Source organism: Procambarus clarkii, chromosome 47 (genome assembly GCF_040958095.1).
Source record: "Procambarus clarkii isolate CNS0578487 chromosome 47, FALCON_Pclarkii_2.0, whole genome shotgun sequence".
In the NCBI taxonomy this organism is placed as follows: Eukaryota; Metazoa; Arthropoda; class Malacostraca; order Decapoda; family Cambaridae; genus Procambarus; species Procambarus clarkii.
This window is the reverse complement of record NC_091196.1, coordinates 4236091-4248785: the sequence shown is the minus strand read 5'-3', so window position 1 is coordinate 4248785 and position 12695 is coordinate 4236091.

The window sequence follows — 12695 nt, the reverse complement described above, 5'->3', positions numbered from 1 at the left end:
GACACTACACACCCTGGAGGCTGGGTACACACACACACCAGGACACTACACACCCTGCTGGCTGGGTACACACACACCAGGACACTACACGCCCTGGAGGCTGGGTACACACACACACCAGGACACGACACACCCTGGAGGCTGGGTACACACAAACCAGGACACTACACACCCTGGATGCTGGGTACACACACACCAGGACACTACACACCCTGGCGGCTGGGTAGACACACACCAGGACACTACACACCCTGGAGGCTGGGTACACACACACCAGGACACTACTCACCCTGGAGGCTGGGTACACACACACCAGGACACTACACACCCTGGAAGCTGGGTACACACACACCAGGACACTACACACTCCGGAGGCTGGGTGCACACACACTAGGACAATACACACCCCGGAGGCTGGGTACATACACACCAGGACACTACACATCTTGGAGGCTGGGTACACACTCACCAGAACATTACACACCTTGGAGGTTGGGTACACACACACCAGAACACTACACACCCTGGAGGCTGGGTACACACACACCATGACACTACACACCCCGGAGGCTGGGTACACACACACTAGGACACTACACACCCTGGAAGCTGGGTACACACACACACCAGGACACTACACACCCTGGAGGCTGGGTACACACACACCAGGACACTACAAACCCTGGAGGCTGGGTACACACACACAACAGGACACTATACACCCTGGAGGCTGGGTACACACACACCAGGACACTTTGCACCCTGGAGGCTGGGTACACACACACCAGGACACTACACACCCCGGAGGCTGGGTACACACACACACCAGGACACTACACACCCTGGAGGCTAGGTATTCACACACACCACGACACTACACACCCTGGAGGCTGGGTAAACACACACCAAGACACTACACCCCCTGGAGGCTGGGTACACACACACACCAGGACACTACACACCCTGGAGGCTGGGTACACACACACACCAGGACACTACACACCCTGGAGGCTGGGTACACACACAACAGGACACTTTACACCCTGGAGGTTGGGTACACTCACACCAGGACACTACACACCCGGAGGCTTGGTACACAAACACCAGGACACTACACACCCTGGAGGCTGGGTACTCACACATCGGGACACTACACACCCTGGAAGCTGGGTACACACACACCAGGACACTACACACTCCGGAGGCTGGGTACACACACACCAGGACACTACACACCCTGGAGGCTGGGTACACACACACCAGGACACTACACACCCTGGAGGCTGGGTACACACACGCCAGGACACTTCACACCCTGGTGGCTGGGTACACACACACCAGGACACTACACACCCTGGAAGTTGGGTACACACACATCAGGACACTACACACCCTGGAAGTTGGGTACACACACATCAGGACACTACACACTCCAGAGGCTGGGTACACACACACCAGGACACTACACACCCTGGAGGCTGGGTACACACACACACCAGGATACTACACGCCCTGGTGGCTGGGTACACACACACACCAGTACACTACACCCCCTGGAGGCTGGGTGCACAAACACACACAAGGACACTACACACCCTGGAGGCTGGGTACACACACTCACCAGGACACTACACACCCTGGTGGCTGGGTACACACACACCAGGACACTACACACACTGGAGGCTGGGTACACACACACCAGGACACTACACACCCTGGAGGCTGGGTACACACACACCATGACACTACACACCCTGGAGGCTGGGTACACTCACACACGAGGACACTACACACCCTGGAGGCTGGGTACACACACACCAGGACACTACGCAGCCTGGAGGCTGGGTACACACACACACCAGGACACTACACACCCTGGAGGCTGGGTACACACAAACCAGGACACTACACACCCTGGAGGCTGGGTAAACACACACCAGGACACTACACACCCTGGAGGCTGGGTACACACACACACCAGGACACTACACACCCTGGAGGCTGGGTACACACACACCAGGACACTACACACCCTGGAGGCTGGGTACACACACACAACAGGACACTATACACCCTGGAGGCTGGGTACACACACCAGGACACTTTGCACCCTGGAGGTTGGGTACACACACACACCAGTATACTACACACCTTGGAGGCTGGGTACACACACACCAGGACACTACACACCCTGGAAACTGGGTACATACACCAGGACACTACACACCCTGGAGGCTGCGTGCACACACCAAGACACTACACACCCTGGAGGCTGGGTACACACACATCAAGACACTTTAAATCCCGGAGGCTGGGTACACACAAATCAGGACACTATACACCCTGGAGGATGGGTACACACACACCAGGACACTACACACCCTGGAGGCTGGGTACACACACACACCAGGACACTACACACACTGGAGATTGGGTACACACACACACCAGGGCACTACACGCCCTGGAGGCTGGGTACAAACACCAGGACACTACACACCCTGGAGGCTGGGTACACACACACAACAGGACACGACACACCCTGGAGGCTGGGCACACACACACACACCAGGACACTACACACCCTGGAGGCTGGGTACACACACACAACAGGACACTATACACCCTGGAGGCTGGGTACACACACACCAGGACACTTTGCACCCTGGAGGTTGGGTACACGCACACACACCAGGATACTACACACCTTGGAGGCTGGGTACACACACACCAGGACACTACACACCCTGGAAACTGGGTACATACACCAGGGCACTACACACCCTGGAGGCTGCGTGCACACACCAGGACACTACACACCCTGGAGGCTGGGTACACGCACACCAAGACAATTTAAACCCCGGAGGCTGGGTACACACAAATCAGGACACTATACACCCTGGAGGCTGGGTACACACACACCAGGACACTACACACTCTGGAGGCTGGGTACACACACACACCAGGACACTACACACACTGGAGATTGGGTACACACACACACCAGGGCACTACACGCCCTGGAGGCTGGGTACAAACACCAGGACACTACACACCCTGGAGGCTGGGTACACACACACACCAGGACACGACACACCCTGGAGGCTGGGCACACACACACACACCAGGACACTACACACCCTGGAGGCTGGGTACACACACACCACGACACTACACGCCCTGGAGGCTGGGTACACACTCACACCAGGACACTACACACCCTGGAGGCTGGGTACACACACACACCAGGACACTACACACCCTGGAGGCTGGGTACACACACACCAGGACACTACACGCCCTGGAGGCTGGGTACACACACACAAAAGGACACGACACACCCTGGAGGCTGGATACACACAAACCCGGACACTACACACCCTGGATGCTGGGTACACACACACCAGGACATTACACACCCTGGCGGCTGGGTACACACACCAGGACACTACACACCCTGGAGGCTGGGTACACACACACCAGGACACTACTCACCCTGGAGGCTGGGTACACACACACCAGGACACTACACACCCTGGAGGCTGGGTACACACACATCGGGACACTACACACCCTGGAAGCTGGGTACACACACACCAGGACACTACACACTCCGGAGGCTGGGTACACACACACCAGGACACTACACACCCTGGAGGCTGGGTACACACACACCAGGACACTACACACCCTGGAGGCTGGGTACACACACGCCAGGACACTACACACCCTGGTGGCTGGGTACACACACACCAGGACACTACACACCCTGGAAGTTGGGTACACACACATTAGGACACTACACACCCTGGAAGTTGGGTACACACACATCAGGACACTACACACTCCAGAGGCTGGGTACACACACACCAGGACACTACACACCCTGGAGGCTGGGTACACACACACACCAGGACACTACACGCCCTGGTTGCAGGGTACACACACACACCAGTACACTACACCCCCTGGAGGCTGGGTGCACAAACACACACAAGGACACTACACACCCTGGAGGCTGGGTACACACACTCACCAGGACACTACACACCCTGGTGGCTGGGTACACACACACCAGGACACTACACACACTGGAGGCTGGGTACACACACACCAAGACACTACACACCCTGGAGGCTGGGTACACACACACCATGACACTACACACCCTGGAGGCTGGGTACACTCACACACCAGGACACTACACACCCTGGAGGCTGGGTACACACACACCAGGACACTACGCAGCCTGGAGGCTGGGTACACACACACACCAGGACACTACACACCCTGGAGGCTGGGTACACACAAACCAGGACACTACACACCCTGGAGGCTGGGTACACACACACCAGGACACTACACACCCTGGAGGCTGGGTACACACACACCAGGACACTACACACCCTGGAGGCTGGGTACACACACACCAGGACACTACACACCCTGGAGGCTGGGTACACACACACAACAGGACACTATACACCCTGGAGGCTGGGTACTCACACACCAGGACACTTTGCACCCTGGAGGTTGGGTACACACACACACCAGGATACTACACACCTTGGAGGCTGGGTAAACACATACCAGGACACTACACACCCTGGAAACTGGGTACATACACCAGGACACTACACACCCTGGAGGCTGCGTGCACACACAAGGACACTACACACCCTGGAGGCTGGGTACACGCACACAAGGACACTACACACCCTGGAGGCTGGGTACACGCACACCAAGACACTTTAAACCCCGGAGGCTGGGTACACACAAATCAGGACACTATTCACCCTGGAGGCTGGGTACACACACAACAGGACACTACACACCCTGGAGGCAGGGTACACACACACACCAGGACACTACACACACTGGAGATTGGGTACACACACACACCAGGGCACTACACGCCCTGGAGGCTGGGTACAAACACCAGGACACTACACACCCTGGAGACTGGGTACACACACACACACCAGGACACTACATGCCCTGGAGGCTGGGTACACACATACACCAGGACACTACACACCCTGGAGGCTGGGTACACACACACACCAGGACACTACACACCCTGCAGGCTGGGTACACACACACCAGGACACTACACGCCCTGGAGGCTGGGTACACACACACACCAGGACGCGACACACCCTGGAGGCTGGGTACACACAAACCAGGACACTACACACCCTGGATGCTGGGTACACACACACCAGGACACTACACACCCTGGCGGCTGGGTACACACACACCAGGACACTACACACCCTGGAGGCTGGGTACACACACACCAGGACACTACTCACCCTGGAGGCTGGGTACACACACACCAGGACACTACACACCCTGGAAGCTGGGTACACACACACCAGGACACTACACACTCCGGAGGCTGGGTGCACACACACTAGGACAATACACACCCCGGAGGCTGGGTACATACACTCCAGGACACTACACATCTTGGAGGCTGGGTACACACTCACCAGAACAGTACACACCTTGGAGGCTGGGTACACACACACCAGAACACTACACACCCTGGAGGCTGGGTACACACACACCATGACACTACACACCCCGGAGGCTGGGTACACACACACTAGGACACTACACACCATGGAGGCTGGGTACACACACACAACAGGACACTATACACCCTGGAGGCTGGGTACACACACACCAGGACACTTTGCACCCTGGAGGCTGGGTACACACACACCAGGACACTACACACACCGGAGGCTGGGTACACACACACACCAGGACACTAAACACCCTGGAGGCTAGGTATACACACACACCACGACACTACACACCCTGGAGGCTGGGTAAACACACACCAAGACACTAAACCCCCTGGAGGGTGGGTACACACACACACCAGGACACTACACACCCTGGAGGCTGGGTACACACACACACCAGGACACTTCACACCCTGGAGGCTGGGTACACACACAACAGGACACTTTACACCCTGGAGGTTGGGTACACACACACCAGGACACTACACACCCGGAGCCTTGGTACACACACCAGGACACTACACACCCTGGAGGCTGGGTACACACACATCGGGACACTACACACCCTGGAAGCTGGGTACACACACACCAGGACACTACACACTCCGGAGGCTGGGTACACACACACCAGGACACTACACACCCTGGAGGCTGGGTACACACACACCAGGACACTACACACCCTGGCGGCTGGGTACACACACACCAGGACACTACACACCCTGGAGGCTGGGTACACACACACCAGGACACTACTCACCCTGGAGGCTGGGTACACACACACCAGGACACTACACACCCTGGAGGCTGGGTACACACACATCGGGACACTACACACCCTGGAAGCTGGGTACACACACACCAGGACACTACACACTCCGGAGGCTGGGTACACACACACCAGGACACTACACACCCTGGAGGCTGGGTACACACACACCAGGACACTACACACCCTGGAGGCTGGGTACACACACACCAGGACACTACACACCCTGGCGGCTGGGTACACACACACCAGGACACTACACACCCTGGAGGCTGGGTACACACACACCAGGACACTACTCACCCTGGAGGCTGGGTACACACACACCAGGACACTACACACCCTGGAAGCTGGGTACACACACACCAGGACACTACACACTCCGGAGGCTGGGTGCACACACACTAGGACAATACACACCCCGGAGGCTGGGTACATACACTCCAGGACACTACACATCTTGGAGGCTGGGTACACACTCACCAGAACAGTACACACCTTGGAGGCTGGGTACACACACACCAGAACACTACACACCCTGGAGGCTGGGTACACACACACCATGACACTACACACCCCGGAGGCTGGGTACACACACACTAGGACACTACACACCCTGGAGGCTGGGTACACACACACAACAGGACACTATACACCCTGGAGGCTGGGTACACACACACCAGGACACTTTGCACCCTGGAGGCTGGGTACACACACACCAGGACACTACACACACCGGAGGCTGGGTACACACACACACCAGGACACTAAACACCCTGGAGGCTAGGTATACACACACACCACGACACTACACACCCTGGAGGCTGGGTAAACACACACCAAGACACTAAACCCCCTGGAGGGTGGGTACACACACACACCAGGACACTACACACCCTGGAGGCTGGGTACACACACACACCAGGACACTTCACACCCTGGAGGCTGGGTACACACACAACAGGACACTTTACACCCTGGAGGTTGGGTACACACACACCAGGACACTACACACCCGGAGCCTTGGTACACACACCAGGACACTACACACCCTGGAGGCTGGGTACACACACATCGGGACACTACACACCCTGGAAGCTGGGTACACACACACCAGGACACTACACACTCCGGAGGCTGGGTACACACACACCAGGACACTACACACCCTGGAGGCTGGGTACACACACACCAGGACACTACACACCCTGGCGGCTGGGTACACACACACCAGGACACTACACACCCTGGAGGCTGGGTACACACACACCAGGACACTACTCACCCTGGAGGCTGGGTACACACACACCAGGACACTACACACCCTGGAGGCTGGGTACACACACATCGGGACACTACACACCCTGGAAGCTGGGTACACACACACCAGGACACTACACACTCCGGAGGCTGGGTACACACACACCAGGACACTACACACCCTGGAGGCTGGGTACACACACACCAGGACACTACACACCCTGGAGGCTGGGTACACACACGCCAGGACACTACACACCCTGGTGGCTGGGTACACACACACCAGGACACTACACACCCTGGAAGTTGGGTACACACACATCAGGACACTACACACCCTGGAAGTTGGGTACACACACATCAGGACACTACACACTCCAGAGGCTGGGTACACACACACCAGGACACTACACACCCTGGAGGCTGGGTACACACACACACCAGGACACTACACGCCCTGGTGGCTGGGTACACACACACACCAGTACACTACACCCCCTGGAGGCTGGGTGCACAAACACACACAAGGACACTACACACCCTGGAGGCTGGGTACACACACTCACCAGGACACTACACACCGTGGTGGCTGGGTACACACACACCAGGACACTACACACACTGGAGGCTGGGTACACACACACCAGGACACTACACACCCTGGAGGCTGGGTACACACACACCATGACACTACACACCCTGGAGGCTGGGTACACACACACCAGGACACTACACACCCTGGAGGCTGGGTACACACACACACCAAGACACTACACACCCTGGAGGCTGGGTACACACACACCAGGACACTACACACCCTGGGGCTGGGTACACACACGCAACAGGACACTATACACCCTGGAGGCTGGGTACACACACACCAGGACACTTTGCACCCTGGAGGTTGGGTACACACACAAGGACACTACACACCCTGGAGGCTGGGTACACGCACACCAAGACACTTTAAACCCCGGAGGCTGGGTACACACAAATCAGGACACTATACACCCTGGAGGCTGGGTACACACACACCAGGACACTACACACCCTGGAGGCTGGGTACACACACACACCAGGACACTACACACACTGGAGATTGGGTACAGACACACACCAGGGCACTACACGCCCTGGAGGCTGGGTACAAACACCAGGACACTACACACCCTGGAGGCTGGGTACACACACACACCAGGACACGACACACCCTGGAGGCTGGGCACACACACACACACCAGGACATTACACACCCTGGAGGCTGGGTACACACACACCAGGACACTACACGCCCTGGAGGCTGGGTACACACACACACCAGGACACTACACACCCTGGAGGCTGGGTACACACACACAACAGGACACTATACACCCTGGAGGCTGGGTACACACACACCAGGACACTTTGCACCCTGGAGGCTGGGTACACACAAACCAGGACACTACACACCCCGGAGGCTGGGTACACACACACACCAGGACACTACACACCCTGGAGGCTGGGTACACACACACACCAGGACACTACACACCCTGGAGGCTGGGTACACACACACCATGACACTACACACCCTGGAGGCTGGGTACACTCACACACCAGGACACTACACACCCTGGAGGCTGGGTACACACACACCAGGACACTACGCAGCCTGGAGGCTGGGTACACACACTCACCAGGACACTACACACCCTGGTGGCTGGGTACACACACACCAGGACACTACACACCCTGGAGGCTGGGTACACACACACCAGGACACTACACACCCTGGAGGCTGGGTACACACACACACCAGGACACTACACGCCCTGGAGGCTGGGTACACACACACCAGGACACTACACACCCTGGAGGCTGGGTACACACACACAACAGGACACTATACACCCTGGAGGCTGGGTACACACACACCAGGACACTTTGCACCCTGGAGGTTGGGTACACACACACACCAGGATACTACACACCTTGGAGGCTGGGTACACACACACCAGGACACTACACACCCTGGAAACTGGGTACATACACCAGGACACTACACACCCTGGAGGCTGCGTGCACACACCAGGACACTACACACCCTGGAGGCTGGGTACACGCACACCAAGACACTTTAAACCCCGGAGGCTGGGTACACACAAATCAGGACACTATACACCCTGGAGGCTGGGTACACACACACCAGGACACTACACACACTGGAGATTGGGTACACACACACACCAGGGCACTACACGCCCTGGAGGCTGGGTACAAACACCAGGACACTACACACCCTGGAGGCTGGGTACACACACACACCAGGACACGACACACCCTGGAGGCTGGGCACACACACACACACACCAGGACACTACACACCCTGGAGGCTGGGTACACACACTCACCACGACACTACACGCCCTGGAGGCTGGGTACACACACACACCAGGACACTACACACCCTGGAGGCTGGGTACACACACACACCAGGACACTACACACCCTGGAGGCTGGGTACACACACACCAGGACACTACACGCCCTGGAGGCTGGGTACACACACACACCAGGACACGACACACCCTAGAGGCTGGATACACACAAACCAGGACACTACACACCCTGGATGCTGGGTACACACACACCAGGACACTACACACCCTGGCGGCTGGGTACACACACACCAGGACACCACACACCCTGGAGGCTGGGTACACACACACCAGGACACTACTCACCCTGGAGGCTGGGTACACACACACCAGGACACTACACACCCTGGAGGCTGGGTTCACACACATCGGGACACTACACACCCTGGAAGCTGGGTACACACACACCAGGACACTACACACTCCGGAGGCTGGGTACACACACACCAGGACACTACACACTCTGGAGGCTGGGTACACACACACCAGGACACTACACACCCTGGAGGCTGGGTACACACACACACCAGGACACGACACACCCTGGAGGCTGGGCACACACACACACACCAGGACATTACACACCCTGGAGGCTGGGTACACACACACCAGGACACTACACGCCCTGGAGGCTGGGTACACACACACCATGACACTACACACCCCGGAGGCTGGGTACACACACACTAGGACACTACACACCCTGGAGGCTGGGTACACACACACAACAGGACACTATACACCCTGGAGGCTGGGTACACACACACCAGGACACTTTGCACCCTGGAGGCTGGGTACACACACACCAGGACACTACACACACCGGAGGCTGGGTACACACACACACCAGGACACTAAACACCCTGGAGGCTAGGTATACACACACACCACGACACTACACACCCTGGAGGCTGGGTAAACACACACCAAGACACTAAACCCCCTGGAGGGTGGGTACACACACACACCAGGACACTACACACCCTGGAGGCTGGGTACACACACACACCAGGACACTTCACACCCTGGAGGCTGGGTACACACACAACAGGACACTTTACACCCTGGAGGTTGGGTACACACACACCAGGACACTACACACCCGGAGCCTTGGTACACACACCAGGACACTACACACCCTGGAGGCTGGGTACACACACATCGGGACACTACACACCCTGGAAGCTGGGTACACACACACCAGGACACTACACACTCCGGAGGCTGGGTACACACACACCAGGACACTACACACCCTGGAGGCTGGGTACACACACACCAGGACACTACACACCCTGGCGGCTGGGTACACACACACCAGGACACTACACACCCTGGAGGCTGGGTACACACACACCAGGACACTACTCACCCTGGAGGCTGGGTACACACACACCAGGACACTACACACCCTGGAGGCTGGGTACACACACATCGGGACACTACACACCCTGGAAGCTGGGTACACACACACCAGGACACTACACACTCCGGAGGCTGGGTACACACACACCAGGACACTACACACCCTGGAGGCTGGGTACACACACACCAGGACACTACACACCCTGGAGGCTGGGTACACACACGCCAGGACACTACACACCCTGGTGGCTGGGTACACACACACCAGGACACTACACACCCTGGAAGTTGGGTACACACACATCAGGACACTACACACCCTGGAAGTTGGGTACACACACATCAGGACACTACACACTCCAGAGGCTGGGTACACACACACCAGGACACTACACACCCTGGAGGCTGGGTACACACACACACCAGGACACTACACGCCCTGGTGGCTGGGTACACACACACACCAGTACACTACACCCCCTGGAGGCTGGGTGCACAAACACACACAATGACACTACACACCCTGGAGGCTGGGTACACACACTCACCAGGACACTACACACCGTGGTGGCTGGGTACACACACACCAGGACACTACACACACTGGAGGCTGGGTACACACACACCAGGACACTACACACCCTGGAGGCTGGGTACACACACACCATGACACTACACACCCTGGAGGCTGGGTACACACACACCAGGACACTACACACCCTGGAGGCTGGGTACACACACACACCAAGACACTACACACCCTGGAGGCTGGGTACACACACACCAGGACACTACACACCCTGGGGCTGGGTACACACACGCAACAGGACACTATACACCCTGGAGGCTGGGTACACACACACCAGGACACTTTGCACCCTGGAGGTTGGGTACACACACAAGGACACTACACACCCTGGAGGCTGGGTACACGCACACCAAGACACTTTAAACCCCGGAGGCTGGGTACACACAAATCAGGACACTATACACCCTGGAGGCTGGGTACACACACACCAGGACACTACACACCCTGGAGGCTGGGTACACACACACACCAGGACACTACACACACTGGAGATTGGGTACAGACACACACCAGGGCACTACACGCCCTGGAGGCTGGGTACAAACACCAGGACACTACACACCCTGGAGGCTGGGTACACACACACACCAGGACACGACACACCCTGGAGGCTGGGCACACACACACACACCAGGACATTACACACCCTGGAGGCTGGGTACACACACACCAGGACACTACACGCCCTGGAGGCTGGGTACACACACACACCAGGACACTACACACCCTGGAGGCTGGGTACACACACACAACAG